Source organism: Euprymna scolopes, chromosome 29 (genome assembly GCF_053919585.1).
Source record: "Euprymna scolopes isolate OS-2025 chromosome 29, ASM5391958v1, whole genome shotgun sequence".
NCBI classification, from domain to species: domain Eukaryota; kingdom Metazoa; phylum Mollusca; class Cephalopoda; order Sepiida; family Sepiolidae; genus Euprymna; species Euprymna scolopes.
Genome location: NC_136510.1, coordinates 16,510,104 through 16,530,221, shown reverse-complemented (window position 1 = coordinate 16,530,221; position 20,118 = coordinate 16,510,104). Strand labels below are relative to the sequence as shown.

Here is a 20,118-nt window from a genome sequence, read left to right as displayed (position 1 = left end):
AAACGTATATGGCTTTTATCATGAACAAAAAGAATGTATTATTTAATATGGTGGAAACGATTGTACGAAGAAAGAAGCATATGAGCCGCTATTTTAGAAAAGAACCATCATCATCAAATGAAGTAGAAACTGAATTTGTAAAAAGTTTTGCTCATAGAAAAATTATAAAAAGATATAAAAACGATAAAAGTTCATTTTTATAAACGCAATTATTACTTATGTCTCTTGGTATGGGGAGTAGGTGTCTCCATTTTTAACTATCTCCTAAAATCAATATTTAAAAAAATACCAAATGCTTGTTAACACGGTCAGGGAAACAGGGACTAGGGAGGGAATTGCAAAGACAAGCAGTTCGAGGTAAGAAGCTATTAGAGCAGAAAATTTTTCTGACATCTAAGGACTGATGAGGTGGAATTTTGCTGCTCGCTGGATGAGTCGGGAGTATTTACAGTGAGAAGGTACAAGTGCAGGTTGAAGAGCTACAAAGATGGGAGTAGTACGATTAAAGCGAGCGACCTTTTGTGCTCCAGAATTTATTTTTCTACATAGTCACCGCCATTCTCAATGCATTTTTTCCAGCAATAAACGATAACTATATATGGATGTCTGATGCGCAATTTGTCATACGAGTATCACTCCAAAAAGTCGAACAGCTATGAAGACAGGAGTGGTACCATTAAAATGAGTGGCCTTTTCTACTCCAAAATTTATTCTTCTACATAGTTACCATCATTCTCAATGGACTTTTGCCAGGGATTCAATGACGCCTCTCTGCTTCTGAAACACGTCCAGTTGCTTTCTTAGTCTCACACTGCTAATATCTGCTCATTGGAACTCATTCCATGGAAGTACTTGTAAAAGAAGTTCAACATTGCAGTGATGCAACAGGGGCTGGAATTTGGCAGATAGTGCAGAACTTATTAAGTTAGGAATTCTTTTTTTGCAACCTGTCCAAGAGGGAGAGACTAGTGGTTGGTGCACCAGCGCAGATGTGGCAATAATGTATGGGTGAATGATGGCTTTATAGATATATGAGGGACGTTCCAAAAGTAATGCCAGCAGTTTCATATCAGATGTGGATATATCCGAGGCAATCATTCTCTTTCCCCTTTCTCATTTTTTACTCTCTCTCTCTCACCACATTTATCATTCTTTCTCTCTTCTAATTTCTCACTCTCTCTCTTTCACCCCATATCTTTATCTCTCTCTATTTCATGTAATTTCTAACCTTTTCTCTCACCTTATTTCTCACTTTCTTTTGTACCTAATTTCTCCCTCTCTATGAAAGTATCTGTAAAAAAACACAGGGATGCAACATTGTGGTGATGGGACAGTGGCTGGAGCTTGGTAGACAGTGTGGGATCTATTAGGTTAGGGGTTCTTTATTGAGAGAGACTAGTGGTTGGTACACCAACCCAGATGTGACACTAATATTCCATGCATGGACGAATCTTGGCTCTATCGAGATATACGATGTCTATCTACAGATGAAATTCTATTAAATATTTCATCCGAAAGTTCCCAAAACTGCTCTCTTAATCTATTCTTTCACTATTATTTATGAATTCCATCTTCAAAGCTGTTTTGCAATTGATCTTCTCTGAACTTTTGCAGAATACGAACCACACTATTTGTTTTAGATAAGATTTTCAAATTAAATTCAAGGTTTTCACTATTTCTTGTTTATTAAATTGTTAGATGAAAGTACAGAATAGTTTATAAAATGCTCTTCCTATGTTAAGAATGGTTTTCTAAGTAATAATGTTATTATTTCAGCATGGTTCGTATTCTGCATAAGTATCCTTCTTTTTGATCTGACCAAGCAACTAGTTCCGACAAGTTAATTAATGGTGGAAATTAGACAGAATTTGATTATTTAATACAACAGCTTCACAAGAACTTGTTTATATTGGACTTGAAAAAACACTTAACTAGCTACAACCACTATATACGATTTCCCCCACTCTCTAACTGTGTCTAAATCTAAATGTAGATTCCATGAATAAAGCTTCTTTCACAGAACTGCCCGCCTATGGAACACTGCTCCACTGGCCTGCTTCCTAGTTGAATACAGCATAATAACCCTCAAATCCAATGTAATCAAGTTCTTGTTGAGCCGTCCCCATAAATAATCAAATTCTACTCAATTTACACCATTAACAATTACTACACTACCACCTTACATTCATTAAACTTTATCCTCGAGTGGCCTTCTGGCCTTGATAAGTAATGACTCCCAAGTAAAAAAAAAAAAAAAAAAATTGGTTAAGTTTGTGGAGATTTAGATCCAGAAGAAATTTTTTTCAAACCCACTTTAGTCCAAAAAATGACATTAATTATTTTCAAAGTTTCAATTAAATTACCATCATTCTCATTATCTGTAGTAAAGTAGTTAATCCTAATTTTTCTAATTTCTCTCTCTCTCTCTGTAGCAATAAATTTTTTTTTTGTGGACCTGTAAATACCCTTGTCCGTTTGTTTGTTCATCTGCCTGCACTTTTCTCAATAACCACGCCTTGGAATTTTTGTAATTTTGCACAAACATTAAACATGATATGAGTAAAAAAGTAACAGAACAGATTATCTGGGAAAACTCCAGTTTCCCCCCTAAGGATGCCTTTCGAGTTAAAATGGTTAAAATTGACACTTTTGTGTTTATTAAAAAAACCTGATGCCTTGGATTTTTATAAAACTTTTTGAAAAGTTGTAACTAACTGATTTCTATATAATTTTGTTTGCGATAACTCTTGGGTGTGTCACAGGGCCTCTTTTAGGGCTAATAAAAACACTCCATTTTTGGGACTATTTTACCATATTTGTCCAAATTTTTCTGTGTATGTCTATTTGGCAGTTTTGCATGGTGCTGAACTCAAATTTAAATATGTTAAGGCCTTGGGGACTTTTGGGGCTAAATGAGGGGAGGGCAAATGATGGACTTAGTCATTTCTTTTTTTGCATGGTGCAGAACTCAAATTTACATATGTTAAGGCCTAAAACTGCACTGTTTGTTCATTTTCACCAGGATTTGACGTCCTCTGGGGACTTTTAGGGCTAAATAGGGTGGGGGATGCTGAACTTAGTAATTTTTTATGCGTCGTTCACTGTGCACTCATGGGGGACCATGCATGCTTCACTTGTTTTTTATTAGTTTTGTCATTCTTCTTGGAATGCCTTAATATTACATTCCAATTTCAATATCTAGACACTGAAAACCGAATGCAATCTCCTATGAGACAAAATTCAGACAATTTTTTTTTTACTAGGGCGTCACCACTTATCAAGGCCCAAAGGCTAATCGAGGATAAGGGTTAATGAGTGAGCGGTGGCCGGTGAGACAACATCGTGAGGATTGGTAATGGTGGAAATTAGACAGAATTTGATTATTTAAGACAACGGCTTTACAAAAACTTGTTCATATTGGACTTGCAAACGATCATGTTGTAGTTAGCTGTGAAGCAGTCCCACAGTATTGTATTTCGTAAATGTTACATAGTTCTAGGAAAGAAACTTTGCTCATTTTCTAAATAGTTGTTAGAAAAAAAAGTGCTTTCTCTTAATAATTGATCATTTTCAAATAAATATCATGCAAGAAGAAAAAATACAGGAAGTTTTTTTTTTTTTTTTTTTTGCTACGTTCAGCTGAAATAAAAGATATTCTTTCTGCTAAAATTTGGCTTAAAGATATGAAAATTAAAAACAATGTCTACTTAATGACTATTTTTTTTCTTGTGTGTGTGTGGGAGGGGGGGGGCATCGTTTTAAGGAATTTAATCAAAAAAAAAAAAAAAAAAAAAAAAGAGGGAGGAATGATTTAGCATATTTACTGATCCAAACAACTTCCGGTTTTGAAATTTCTCAGAGGTAAACGGTGTTACTTAATTTGAAGACCCTGCTCTAACACGTTTATTTAATCTATTGCGATCATTTTTTTTTTAATGTATTATATTTAGTTCCAGTATTAATTATTTCTGTAAAAATGCTTCTGTAAATAAACATTTTCTTCTAAAAAAAAAAATATTAATAAACATATTTATTAAAAAAAATGTTAATAAACATATTTATTAAAAAAAAAAGTAGTTTATGGATATTCTAATTTATTATATCTAAAAAATATTTATCTTTTAGTATTACTTACTATTCTGTAAAAATCAGTTAATGTATATTCTTATGTTTTGACCTACATTTTTGATGAGGTCTTCAAATTAACTAATACCGTTTACTTCCGGGGAGTTTCAAAACCGGAAGTTGTTTAGATGGGTAAAACTCCAATGTAAAAAAAGTTCTGGATGAGCTTAAGTAATCCAATTTACCAAATTTCCACTACTAACGATTACTACGATATTGTCCGATTGATTACCGTACACTCATTAACCCTTGTCCTTGAGTGGCCTCCAAGCCTTGATCAGTGACTCCTTTGTAAAAAAAAAAGAGTTGAACAGCGAGGTTTCTGTTCACACATTTGAACTTCTGCATATTAATACAGCCAGGGAAGCAGGAACCTGGGAGGGAATTCCAAAGTTAAGAATTTGGAGAGAAGAGCAGTTCAGAGAGAAGAAACTATTGGAATAGAAGGCTTTCCAGCATCTAAGGATATCTACAGTGTAAGGGTGGGATTTTGCTGCTTGTCAGGTTAGTTGGGCGTTTTTATGCCAAGGAGATACAAGTTACCAGAATACACAATATTATGAATAGACCTAAACTATGCCAGTGGTATTCACCCTAGGTGGGTTGAACCAGCTTCCTCTGAAGGAGTAAGTATCAAGGGAATATGGCAACGCATCAAAGACCATAAATGACTAAGTTCTCTCTGATCTGCTCCCCTCTGATCTTGAGCACGTGGTGGCTGGTTACTTTTAATATATCTAAAACTAACCTTCTATCTTTTCATCATCACCGCTTTGATCCCCATCTGAAATCAATTGAAATGAATGGCTCTTGTCTTGGGGAGGTTTTATGTTTTGACAAGCTTCTGAGCTTGACCTTTATTTCTGATCTGAAACGGAACACATACATCAAATCTGTTGCCAAGGTAGTTGGAAAAACGGTGGGAGCCTTCTACCGCTCCAGTACATATTTCACTGCTGATGCAATTCTCTACCTATATTAGAGCCAGGTACGTCCAAGGATCGGGTACTGTTGCCACATCTGGGCTGGAGCTGCTAGAAAAATCTTATCCTGCTTTGACAAAGTTCAAAATGGACTTTGTAGCTTAGTGGGGGATGCTATTTTCTCTTCACTGTAACCTCTTTCCCCACAGAAGAGATGTTGCAAGTCTATCTCTGCTTTATCGCTATTTCCATGGCAAGTGCTCGTCTGAGCGCCAATCTATGGTCCCCCCTCTCCAAACTTTCATGAAGAATACTTGTCTAGCTGAAACCACTATCAATAATTTCCCCAAATCTTTATCTGTATCTAAACCTAAATGTAGATTCCATGAACAAAGCTTCTTTCTTAGAACTGCACGCCTGTGGAACTCTCTTCCGTTTGCCTGCTTTCCAGGTGACTACAATTTGGTAGTCTTCAAGTCTAACATACACAAATTCTTGATGAGCCGTTGTATTAACTAATCCAATTTACCAAATTTTCACTACTAACGATTACTACGATCTTGTCTCATTCATTAATGTACACTCATTAAACCTTATCCTCAAGTGGCCTTCACACCTTGAATGGTGACTCCTATGTGAAAAAAAAAAAAAATTATGAGCAATCCCCAGTCGCATGTATATCCCGAGCAAGGGAGATTACAATGTTAGTTTTTTTATTTTTTGGGCAATTTTTCCTACATACAGCTACTGGTATTCTCAAATGGTAACCCATCTAGTACTGACCAGGCTTGACATTGCTTAACTTCGGCGATTTAACAAGAACTGGTGTGTCAACGTGATCTGACCTAAATTGAGTGTAATCAACCTGACGCCAAAATTACTTTGAAAAATAGGTGCAAACAAGCTGATGAAACTTCAAGCAGAAACTTGAACATCTTTTCTTTTTTTATAACAGCTAGATTTATAAAAATAAACTTATTCTCTAAGAGATCTTTATGGGAGAAAGACCAATCGAATCAGGATTGAAATACTCATGAAACGTGTACTGTCTCGGGCATGAGTGTACATTTCATGGAAGCATGTGCAAACTTCGTGCAGTTAGATTTAACTTCCAGCAATCAAGACTCAGAGGCACGATATATTTAAGACACAAGTTTATTGATAGCAAAACTAGGTAAAACTGAAAAAGAACGAAAACAGTTTCAGAAACCTGTAAATAAAAATGAAAACAGAGATGAAGAGTTTACTAAAGGCTAAAGAAAATTGTGAACTTAATAACGTTGAAAAATAAAGATATTTTGAGCATAAAAATAATGCTAGAAATGAAACAATAAAGATGATGCTAGAAAGGGATAAAAATTATGCTAAGTTTTATATGATTTTTTGAGAAAGATTAAGTAGAGACTCATGCGTAGTGAAAAAAACAAAAAAAACAAATTCAAGCATGAGGGTTGTTCCAAAAGTAATGCCGCCTATTTTTAAAATTTTTTTATTTCACTCAAATGGACCAGAGAGGATGGCATATTGCATTTTTATGATGACTGAACTTATGTATTCATAAACTGGAAGTTTCATCTCTCTGCTGCAGATATTGACAGAGTGAGACTCTAAGAAAGCAACCTCTGTCATGGACATGCATCAGAAGCAGAAATGCATCATTGAATTCCTGATAAAAGTGCATTGAGAATGTTGGTGACTATATAGAAAAATAAATTCTGGAGCACAAAAGGTTGCTCGTTTTAATGGTACCACTCCCGTTTTTGTAGCTCTTCAACTTTTTGAGGTGGAAAAAAAAAAATAGAAGGCTTTACTTTTGGAATGACACTCATAGCTACATGAAAATCCCGTCTTCAGAATTTGTTGTTAAATTAAAGCCATACAAAGTCAAATAGTGAAATGGGGGTGATATAAGCCAAAATTTGATTCTCAGAAAATATTAATTCGAATGTCAAGTAAAACTTGGATGCACCCAAAAACTTAGTAAAAATAGCTAATAATTGTTATGAAGTCTTCTTTATAAATCGTCTTGATATTGCATGGTTTTTATTTAGCAATAAACTCTGAAGACAAGATTTTCATGTAGCCACTTGAATCTGTTCAAGCACGATTTGAATTTTTTCCAGAAATATATGCAAGATTTGTTTTTGCTCCGAAACTGATTAAATCGCAGTATGATACAACCCTGATCTGTCACTTTATTTATAGCTCTATTGGAAATTTTGAAATAACGATTTAAAGATTTGAATATTGTTATACTCACATATGTATATGTATGTACAAAAAAAAACAAGTGAAGCATGCATGGTTCCCCGTGAGTGCACAGTGAACGAGGCATAAAAAAAATGACTAAGTTCAGCATTTGTCGCCCCACCACATTTAGCCCCAAATGTCTCCAGGGGACATCAAATCTTGGTGAAAATGAAAAAACGGTGCAGTTTTAGGCCTTAACGTATGTAAATTTGAGTTCTGCACAATGCAAAAAAAGAAATAACTAAATCCATCATCCCCCCCCCACTTAGCCCCAAAAGTCCCCAAGGCCTTAACATATTTAAATTTGAGTTCAGTACTATGCAAAACTACTAAATAGACATACACAGAAAAATTTTGGACAAATATTGTAAAATAGTCCCAAAAATGGAGTCTTTTTATTAGACTCTAAAAGAACCCCTGGGGCACACCCAAGCGTTATTGCAAAGTATAGACAAACAAAATTATATAGAAATCAGTTAGTTACAACTTTTCAGAAAGTTTTATAAAAATCCAAGGCATCAATTTTTTTTTAATAAGCATAAAAGTGTACATTTTAAACCCAAAAGGCACCCCTAAGGGCAGAGTAACCGGAGTTTTCCCTGGAAAATCCATTCTGTTACTTTTTTACTCATTATGTTTAATGATTGTGCAGAATTTCAAAAAAAAAAAATTCCAAGGCATAGTTATTGAGAAAAGTGCAGACAGACAAATGGACGAGGGTGAATTTACAGGTTCATCCTCTTTTTGTCAGGGAACCCAAAATGAGAGACAAATTTAATGTCAATTTCGGAGCAAAGGAAAAAAGTTTTTACATTTTTATGGAGAAAAATCATAGGATAACTTGGACAAAATTCAAGTTATTATATAATGATTTTGATACTTATCTGAAAGCCTTTTTTTTTTTTTCTATCTTTATCTTTTTATTTTTAGATAGTCAAATTTTTGGGGTGGGTACTCTTTGGATATTGCTATAGTTCAATAATAAACAGGTAATTTTTATTTTACAGGCCGCCTGGCATTGCCCAATTGTAAAATATGCATAAATATTATATTTTAATTAATGCAGATTTCTTACTTATTATAAACAGAAATACTGTAAGTATTAAGTGTAACGTTAAATTCCTTAAAAAAAAAAATTAAGTAAAGGAAAGAAACTGAGACATGTGCATGTGAGTATTGTTTTTCTAAACAATTCACTTCTTGTAAGTAAAAAAAAAAAAAAATACCCGAGCTGAGATCGAAACCAAAACTTAAAGACAGTTTGTCAAGTACGATAACCATTAGGCCAACTTGACGATTTTTAAAAAGTGTTTCCAGACCTACTTATTCTTAACATAAGTAATCTGTCATGCGAATGATTCACGTATGCATATTCGTAAAACAGTTGACAAACAGATAAAAATCCAATGACCTCCCCACGTACCAAAATTTTCAATTTTTACTCCTTTGCAGCCCTTTTTTACCAGATGAAAACTGATTAAAAAGTTTTCCACGTGTCTGAATACCCTATATACCAAATTTCAAATCTGTAGATCAAAAATTTGTTGAGTATATAGGTTGAAAAATGTCCTCACACACACACATTTTCACTTTTATATATAGATTGATTACTTAATATACAATAATTTTATGAATGTTGTCCATTTATTTGCATTAGAGCAGGCCAATTTTGACATTCCCACTAGTTCTTTATGAGCTTTGAATGCTTTGTTCAACCTACATGTCAAAATATAATAAATGTTTTGTGCTCTATATTTTGATGCAGAAACAAACATGACAACACTAATAATGTTATCATAGTAAAATTGAAAATAAAAACTTCTTTTTATATTATTTAGACTATTATTCTTATTTTGTAGATAAAAGGAGGAAGAATTACTGTTTTCTGCGTCAGAATTTATACATCTAACACTTATCGTCGGCTAGTTTTTAATCTTGAAGTAATAATTGCTTTTTTAGCTCCTTACATCAAGTGGCTTCATGCCTCATCTGGAGCTATTTCCATAAATAAAATAAATTTAAAAATTCTCATACCATGTAATTTCCGTCAAACTCAAGAATCTGTACAGAATTATGAATAAAACACTTAATTTAATCTGTCGAGTGGGGTGGGGAGTAGCTTTCTCATGCCATGTTAGCCATGACCGGGTAGAAGCCTTAAATTGTATTCTTAGTATCAGCCTATAGTGAGGTTTAAACCTTCAACCTCTAGAAGACTATCACTTGACACTTATGTTATGTAATGGGTCTTTGCGAATAACTTTGTTATCAAAATGCATCAACATTTGAAGAGTTTATAAAAATTGAAATGTTTAAAAATTAAGACATTTTTTATTATAATCTGGGTAGAGTACTCTGGAGGCGAAAATAATGGTTTCCACTTAAATGTAAAGCAAGATTCTTCCATGAAATTAATTGAGTCCTATAGGTTATAAATATCACAGAAATGTAAACAAATTGAATAAAATTCATTTAAAGCATGGATAAATTTATTTCCCTTACTGTAGTAGGTTGTAGTACCACCATTTTATTTGCAATTTTATAAGTTCCAAATCTCAGAGACTATTGATCGCAAATGAAGTTAGAAGGGTAATGACCTGAATGGTTTAATGGGCTATGTGACATTTGCTCTTAAGGTCACACATTAAGGGGATCATCTATTATCCAAACCTATTTTTGGCACTTTTTTACAGCCATAAAATGTTTCAATCATAGTCATTTGTTTTCCTAGTTTTGCATATGAATTACAAAACATCTGATATTTCCCCAAAACCTCTGGCCTTGATGGAGGGGAGACTAAAAGTCTCTTCTATGGTTTCAAATGATCTGAAATAACAGCAAGGGGAGACTTTTTTTTTTTTTTTTTACACAGTGATCACCACTTATCAAGGCCCGGAAGCCACTCAGGGATAAGGGTTATTGCAAGTACATTACGTTAGTGAGGAGATTTGATGAAGTGTTTACTTAAGGGGGCGGTTTATTAGGAATTTGTTAACATTAGACTTGAAGACATCCAAGTTGTAGTCCGGAGGGAAGCAGGCAGACGGAACAGAGTTCCACAGGCGTGCAGTTCTAAGAAAGAAGCTTTGTTCATGAAATCCGCGTTTTGATTTAGGCACATTGATTCCAAATATTTCTCATACGTTATATCTCCCCTCTTTGGTTTTCATACATAAAGTAAATTTCACAGTGTATAAGGCTTATTTGATATTGGAGATATTCATATCGTACCCTATTTCCAAGAGGCGAGATATGACATATGAGAAACATTTGCAATCAAGTGTCCCCTTGCTGTTATTTCAGATCATTTGAAACCATAGCAGCAAATTTTAGTCTCCCCTCCATCAAGGCCAGAGGTTTGGAGGAAATATATATATATATATATATATATGTAATTTATGAAAATATATGTAATTTATGAAAATATATGGCAATTAAGCTTTAGGTTTCATAATAGTAAGGAATCATCAGAGGAAAATGCATTTTAGCCTGACGTTTATCTATGAGTATAAAACATGAAACATTTGTAAGATGTGGAAATCTGTATAGTTTAATTGGTTGAAGTAAATACTTACCATTAATACACAAGATATATTTCGTTATAACATTTTATACAGATACATGAAAGATTATAGATATATATATATATATAGTAATTTATAAAATATATATGGCGATTAAGCTTCAACCAATTAAACTATACAGATTTCCACATCTTATAAATTACTAACTAGTTCTACCTACGTATTGAGCACTTTTGAAGTAAATACTTAAAGTTTACGCATAAATCTATACTTTCGTATATTAAATTTATGTGAGTAAATGAAGTAGTTATATATATATATATATATATATATATATATATATATGAGCAAACAGTAAATAAAATATGTTAAAAAACACTTTGAAATGAGTTAAAAACATATTTAATCTGAAAAGGAAACACTAGATAAATGGATAGCCCTTAATCTGCGGAGTTTCGAAGAAGTACTTTCCTTCTCATCAGAGGGTAGGAATTAGCAAAATGTGGGATTGGATTTTGCATGCAGAAGTATTTGATGAAACAAGTAAGTCAAAGATCTTACTTGATAACAAAAAAGTGAAGCAGAGGGAATATGGTGAAGAAAATGGTGATTACACATGAATGGATAGTCTGGTGGAAAATAAAAAATCCAGTGACGGTAAAATCCAAATGTAAAACTTCAAGAAAGTTAAAAGAATTTCCATTATATATATATATATATATATATATATATATATATATATACACACGTAAATTGAATAAAATCGCAACCTACATGAATAGAAATTCACTTATTTTGGCGTTAAGCTCTAACAGCTGTTTCGTGAAAGGATGGACAATTACCTCTCATCCATAGAACTGTAAATCCTCCATCCAGTCACTCCTCAGAGACGCTTACAACTATTCCCAACAAGTTTTTCAATCCGTTGTGAACACGTTTATTTTTCCCTCCATATTAAATGGAGCTCGTATTTATACTTAGTTTTTAGGTTCGTACAACCCTTACAGTCAAGAACATCTTCCTATAACTTAGTTTTTAGCCTATTTTGGGGGCACTATTTTAAATGAATCTCACTTTTTAAGGATATTCTAATTTAATTTTAGCTTTTATTTAGATTTCGCGGGTTCGAGGAACGAATGAGAAATCAAACAAACCCTGCATTCAGGATCCAGGATAGACTATGTACAATTAAACATGGATTTGGGGTTTTTAAAAAAAATGGGGGATTATGTGAAAGTTAGTAAAACAATAAAAACTTTGTTATTTACGTCTAGTTAAAACTTGATAATATTTACATGTAAAAAATAAAATGTGATAAATGAGTAATTTGGAGAAGTATGAAGCTAACGCTTATAATAATGAGTTAAGGAACTGACACAAACAACATGGATTTGCGGTTTAAAAAAAACGGGAGATTATATTAAACTTAGTAAAACAATAAAAACTTTCATTTTTTACATCTAAAAAAAACCTTTAGTTCTAAATCACTTCTAAAAACAATGTGACGAAGGAAGGATTTAAAAATTATATAAACTCTAGGTTCACTATATATATATATATATATATATATATATATATATATATATATATATATATAATGCTTATATAGATATATATATAATATAGATATATATATAATGTTTATATAGATATATATATAATATAGATATATATAATGCTTATATAGATAAATATATACGTATGTATACATTTATTATTAACTAGCGGAGGGTACCCGGCATTGCCTGAGTGTTTGGAGGTGTGTGTGTGTTAAAAAAAAAAAAAAAAAATGTTGGCCGGGTGTTTGGAGGTGTAAAAGAAAAAAAAAATTTAGTAGGAAGGTAGGATTGAACCCCGAAGCCTTGACGCGAAGGTGGAAAGGAAATGGAAAAAAACTTGAGAACCGTTTTATTCACACGCTAACAACTAAAATATATCTATCCTGGATTCTTTATATATGCAGTACTCGTGTGCAATTATATAAGTTTGGAAAATATATATGGCAATTAAGCTACATAGAATTTGCCGTATTTCATCCCTGTGAGGATTCGTCAGGCTATTGCCTGACATGGAAAATTCTATGTAGCTTAATTGCCATGTGATACTATAAAGATATTTTCAAAACTTACTACCAAGCTCTGCTAACATATCAAGCACTATTGAAGTAAACACTGAATATATTTACATGAAATTTTATGTAAATACATAAAATAATATATATATATATATATATACACACACACATATATATATTTATATGAGAAAGATATTTATATAGATACACACACACACAAATTCAAGTTCACATGTGACTATTCCAATATGTAAACAGATGTTGAAATAAAAAATAAATTGACATTCAATTTTTGTTAAAATTATATAATTGCAATCAATAATCAATATTTACTTTTTCTACTGCGTGATTAAACGTTATATTAATACCTGTAATGATGTAAACTATCTACCAAAAAAATAAATAAATAAATAAAAATATAATTTATATTTTCTGCAATATTTTTAAAGAATATTTTCTCTATATAAGGTCTTTAGTATTGATGACTATAATTATGAGGTGACAGTGGTCTAGTGGTTAACAACACAGACTGACGACCAGAGTGTCTCAAGTTCAAATTCAGTTCATTCCACAAAAATTAATTTCACTTAGAATATTGGCAACCTTCCCATGATGCCTCCTGTAATTCCAAACATCTTTCTAGAAAGAATTCTGACGAGAAAAATATCAGGGAAACCAATGTCAACAATATAATCTTCTGATCCATATGATGATGATGATGATGACTAAAATTGATCGATACTCTGTAAATAAATATTTAATGAAATATGTAAAAAAAAAAAAAGTACAATTGGTGAAAACTTGTGCTCTTTATAAAGACTTAAAAAGATGTATCAGCCAGGATTAGTGCGAACCAAGAGTATACTCGCTTCTTGCAGTATAAAGGAACACTATTTTTCAATATCTTGGAGCAAATTTTGTTTTTTCACAGGAAATAATATATTGAGCAGACATATCTGTTTTATCATCATCATATTCGATTTAACGTTCATTTTTACATGCTGGCATGTGTTGGACGGCTTTAAGAAACTTACTTCCAAACTCACCTATTTTTAGCAAAGTCCATTTTTATCACTCCCCCCACCCCATATTTTTCTTGGCTTTCTCTTACTGTACTACATATATTAATCTAAGAACTCTCGTCCATTCTTTCAATGTGACCATACCAACGAAGTCTCCTGTTTTTTGCACATTTCCCTATGTTATTCGGACTAAATCTCCTTGAGGTCATCAAAACTAAGCTTGTCTTTAAGACATGCATGTTTTCCGTAGCCAAAGGATTCAAGTAAAATAATTCCATCGAATTCTCATTCCCTTTGCAACGTTCAAAATATAAGAAAATTCTAAATTTATATTTTAAACCAAATTAACTTCACTGATGATCAACTTTTTGGTGAGGAAAGTTCAAATTTTTAATTGACGTAAGAGAGTTAAGACTTTTCTCGGGCACAAAAGATTATCCTCCCAGGCATTACCCCCTCTGTAGAAAGAATTATTAGACTATGTTGTGAAGTAGTCCAAACTGTCATTGAGTTACTGACTTCCCCAAGACACTAAACATGAATGTGTTACATTTTGAACTTGTGGGGAGGCAGGTAGATATATTTACCTACTTCAAGCTATCAAACAATAAAAAAAAAAACTGCTTGAACACAATTTTTCAAAACAAATTCTTGTATGTTTGGCCCTAGAATATTAGTTTTTATATATATATTTTTAATTTTTCATAATTATTAATTTAAAAGGAAATATTTTTCGAAAAAGGTTTAATTTTAAGTCAATTTGACTTCCTACCTGAGCTTGAATAAATTGGATTTGAATTAAATTTATTTTCAAATAATTTGATGTTTCCTTTAGGAGTTTTCAAATAACAAATGTCAGTTAGGATCAAGTTGTGTTGATCAAATCAAAAAATGATAAAACGTTTAAACGATGTCACTTATAATAGCAGCATTGCATATGTATTGAGCACTTTTGAAAAATATTGATTTTGAGTTCAATACATTTGAACTTATTTGATTATATGTATAAGAAGTTTTATATAATTTAAGAATTAAAATAAAATGAATCATTTTATATTTATTTTCCTAAAGAATCTTCAAGAAAATTTAAGGCTGCAAAGATGGAACGAAAACTTTATTTTTAAATCCTCCTTATTAATGTTAAAAGTAATTATATATATATATATATATATATAACAACACACACGCAACTAAATATTTGAAGAAAAAAAATCAGATTTGTTGAAATCGATTAAAAGATTGCGAAACATCTTTCTTGGCAGTCGACAAGGAAGGAAATCTTAAGAAAGAAAGAAGGGGGAAGAAATGGCCCTAAAAAGCCGATGGCTTTTCTTGTATTCTTTGATATGTCAAATGCCATTCAAAGTCTGCGGTTGTTAAAACGTACACTTCATTCGCAGAGATCGTAAATGGATTACAATATCTACGGATGCTGTTTAAGAAATAGTTGACATTAATATTATTCATCGTCAGAAACAAAAGAAATTAGATTCAAAATGGAAGCAAAGATTTATTTTTAAATTACTTTTTAAAATTGTAAAAAACAAAAATTAGGGATTTCTTTTTTTTTTTTTTTGCAATCCATTTAAAAAATTATTCTTTTTTTAGAATCAAGAAAACTATTATTGAAACATTACAAAACAAATTAAAACTAATCTTTAAAAAAATTTAATGAAAATTATTGTCATGAAATTAAGATTTTAAATTTTGTAAAAAATAAAAAAAATTAAAATATAAAGATAAAACCACATTCTGAAAACGACAAAAGTTTTTGTTTCATTTTTGAACTTTGGATTTAAAGTTTTTTTTATTGTAAACAACAAAAAAGTCTGTTTCTTGTAGTTTTCTGTGTATTTTTATTGTAAAAAATTGATTCATTAAATTTGGATATTTTTTGCGTGGAATTTAGCAAAAATAAAACGAAAACAACAATTTACAAGATATTTGTTTTTATTTATTTTCTTTGTTTAGAAGAAATTAAGGAATTCCTGTATTGGAAAATAACGGTCATTTATTTTATTTCAAAATACAAAACAAGTTTTATTTTGTGTGTGTATGTGTGTGTGTGTGTGTGTTTTTTCGATTAAAAAATAGTTAAAAATAATTTCAATCATTTTAAATATTATTTCAAACTGAAATTTCATGATAAAAAATACAAAAGAAAAACCCTCCAAAAAATCTAGGAAATTAAAATCTTGCTGCTTTTTATTAAAAAAAAATAAAATAGAAATTATCATTTTGACAGAATTGATGACATTATTTTGTATTCATTAAAAACAACAAAAAAAGGAAATTAAGTTTTAACAGGAATTAATAAAGAAAACTCGACAAAAAACATTTAAAAACAAAACTTTGCTTAAAATATTTAATATATTCAACTGCAACAAACGTGTTCTTTTTTGAAAACACGCGATCTAAATTAATATAATTTCATCGACTAAAATAAACAAAAATCACACCCCCAAAACATTAAAATAATTTATGTAATTTTAAGAATTTAAAACACATTTTTTTTACATAACAATTTAACCAAAAAATTTATGCGTGTAAAGCAAACATTGAAATCATAACAAAATGAAAACGTGTTATTTTTTAAACTAAATGATGACGAACGGTTTTCCAGGTGAAAGAAATACGCAAAAGCTTAAAAAACAAAAACAAAAATAAAAATAAACAAATGATTAGGAAAAATATTCACGCTTTGGGAAAAATAAACAAACTAAAATAGTTACGCTTTAACATCGAAAAATATAACATGAATAAGAAATAATTATTTAATTCATGCAATTTTTTTAATGAAGTTTTTTTTCTTTTTCAAAAATAAATAAATAAATACTTTTTGTCGAAATGGCGACTGGCCAACCGTTTCGATTGTTTGAAATTTTACTTTTTTTGTTTTTTTTTTTATTGAAAGATTTCATATTTATTGATTTTAATTTAATTAAGATAAAAACTAGGATGAAATATTCAGTAAAAAGTATAATAAAACAAACAAATAAAAAAGAAAATGTACATTTTTGACAGATTGTTTACGTTTCGGTAAAATGACAATTTTTAATAAAATGGGTTTGTCCGTTTAAAATAATAATAATAATAAAACACTTTTAATCGGATTATTGTTGATTATCACGTTTAACAATTATTGAAAATGTTTTAAAAATATATATTTATTTCACTTGGCTATTAACACCTTCATTGTATAATAGACACTGACTTTGTAGCCGATGTAACTAAAAATGCTCAATTTCAACGTTAAAACAGCAGAAATAACGTTTTTCATGAATGCGTTACATCGGATAAAAAGTCAAATGTGTCCATTTTGCATTCAATGTACCCCCCCCCCATTTTTGGTGCATGAAAATAATATTAAAAAAAGAAGAAAAAAAAGGCATTTGTCTTTTTTTTGGAGAGAATCCTTCTCTAAAAAACGCGATAATCTACCATAAACAGTTTTATTTGGGAAACAAACTCATTTTGCTAGAAATTATTCGAAAAACAGTTGCGGTTCTAAATTGTTATTTTTATCAGGTAAAAATAATTGTTTTATTGCAGAAATTGTTTAATAATTGCATTTAAAATCGAAAAAAAAAATAAATAAAAAAAAACTCTACGATTAATAATTCCTAAGCTACGAAAAAGACAACGTAATAATTATAAATTTTCAACGAATAAAATTTAAATAAAATATAACAAATAATGAAAAGAAAAAAAAAAATAATAGCCATGTCCAGTTTGAAAAAAAAAATGCCTTCTGCTAGCGGCCATTTTTTAATCTTCTGATTAATTTTTTTCCAGGTAAAAATGGATTAAAAAAGGTCGAATAATTACAAATATGAGTTTTAAAATAATTTCCTCTAAATAATAATAATAAAAAAAAACAAGCCGAAGTAACAAAACAAAAAATAATAAACGGGATCTTAGTTATATAATAATAATTATTATTTTGAAAAATGCACTTTTCTCATTTCGAAAAATTTTACTATTCTAAAAACATTTAAAAATGAATTCTTCAAATAAGACTTCTGGTTTATATTTAATAAAATTTCCAACATTTATTTAAGCAATTTCTTTGAAGATTAAAAAAAAAAAAAAAATTAAAACGAACAATAAAAATATCTGATTTGAGATTATTTTTTTTTTTTTTTTAATTTTAAATAAAATCTCTTGTATTTATAAATAATTTTCTTTTTATGAATTTTGTTATGAAATTTTTCTTTGTTTACTTTCGTGGCATGTAAAGACTGTAATTGGCGGCATTTTCAATCTATCACTCACACTCGACATTCGCTGTCGAGTGTGAGTGAAATCAGTGAAGGGGAGGAAAGAGAGAGAGAGAGAAAGAGAGAGGGGAAGAGAAGACGAAACACGTACAGCATTTTCCCTCCTTCTTTGAAAGACGTTTGAACACTTGATTCTACGATTGAAATAATCCATGTATATATTTTTTTCCTTACAGAATAAAAGCATCCAATGTCGGCCGTTCGCCTGGCTAAGATTTTTCATTATTTTGTTGATCAAATCACACAAAAAAATTCAAAATAAATCGACATTTTGCTGTGGAGATTTTTTTGATATTCTCTTTCGTTTTATAGCAAAGATGGTGGTCGAATGATGACAAGGCTCTTCTATAAAAAAATCGCATTGTATAAAAATCAAATAAACAACAATAGTTGCATGGTTTCTGACTCTTATAACATAGAACCGATTTGGTTTAGGTAAAATTAAAGTTAAAAAAAGCCGACGAAATGGTCACCAAAATACAAAATTAACCGTGACAATCGCTGCTATAAAGTCGGAGAAAACCGGAGGTCGGCCATCTTGTTTTTTGTAATTTTTTTCATTTCCTCGAAACTTAACAATGACAATACGACTTGAATGGCATTTTCGGAAATCATTTTCTTTCAATAGTGATGAAACGGTCATCATTTATTAAATAAAAAATATAAAAAAAATAAATCAGATTTTGTTTTAATTATTTAATTTTTTTTACTGAATTTATTTATTAGGTCGATTAAACTACTACGAGTATTGGAAATTATTTAGTTAAAGGGAGACAATTCTGACCTTTCACCCCGCCCTCCATTTTTTTTAATTGTGAAAGATGTTTGAAACCAAAAAGAAAGAGGAAATCGAAGGAAATAAATGTCAACTACATTTTCTTGTCAAAAATATTCAACCTCAGGTGTGTGTGAGATAGATAGATAGATAGATAGATAGATAGGGAGAGAGTTTTGTATGAAAAAAATAAATAAATAAAATTCTGTAATTATTAAACGTCGGTTGATTTTCAAATGTACTTTTAAACTAGTTACCATTGAAAAATAAACAAATAGCTATCTAAATATCTAAACAATAATTTTAAACATTTTATCAAACAATTATCAATATATATATATAATATATATATATATATATATATATATATATATATATATATATATATATATATATATAGCTTTATTTAAAAAGAACACTGCCTTTAATTTAACAGACAAAACGGTATTTTTGTGTTATTTAAAAGAAAAACTAATTTCTTTTAACGATAGGCAAATATTTATTTTCAATAAAAAAATATTTAAAAAAAATAACTATTATTCTTGTGTTATGTTGATTATTCTTGTTTTAAAATGTAAAATACCAGCAACCGACTTTTAATAATCAATAGTTTGTTTTGTTGTTTATTCAACAAATAAAAAAAAAAAAAGAACAAGTTATGTTTTCTCTTTTGGTAAAAAAAATAAATAAATAAAATAATAGAATAAAAAAAGTGACACGAAAAATAAAATGGCTTTGTTGAAAGAAGGAAGAGGAAAAGGCTGGAACATGTTTGCTTTCTTTCTTTTTAATGGAGAAATAAAACGAAATTTGAATCAAAATAATAAAAATAAAAATACAATATTGTAAGGAGGGGAAAAAGGCAAAGAGCATTTAAAGTCGATTTTTGGATAACAAAGAAGACAAAGAGATATTCCATTTCAAACTAGCTTTTTAACGATCAACTTCGAAATCACACACACACACACACACACACACACACACACACACACACTAGCAAGAAAACATTGTGTTGTCCGGGAATGAATATGAAACCCCATGTTCTCTTACACCCACCCATAACACCTTACTACCTTTCTTTTTTTTTTTTTTTAATTCTTATTTTTTTACAAATTTATAAGATTCAATTTTGGGGGGTTGGGCGC

The 20,118-nt window shown here is 30.5% G+C and overlaps 1 long non-coding RNA gene across 1 annotated transcript in view; it reads right to left on the bottom strand.

Moving 5' to 3' along the window:
* LOC145252508 (uncharacterized) overlaps positions 1 to 18,799 on the bottom strand; it is a 46,803-nt gene extending 28,004 nt beyond the window's left edge. The window contains exon 1 of the long non-coding RNA XR_013863607.1: positions 18,290 to 18,799. This is a non-coding gene — a long non-coding RNA (uncharacterized LOC145252508). The remainder of the gene's footprint in view (positions 1 to 18,289) is intronic.
* Positions 18,800 to 20,118: the final 1,319 nt, after the last annotated feature.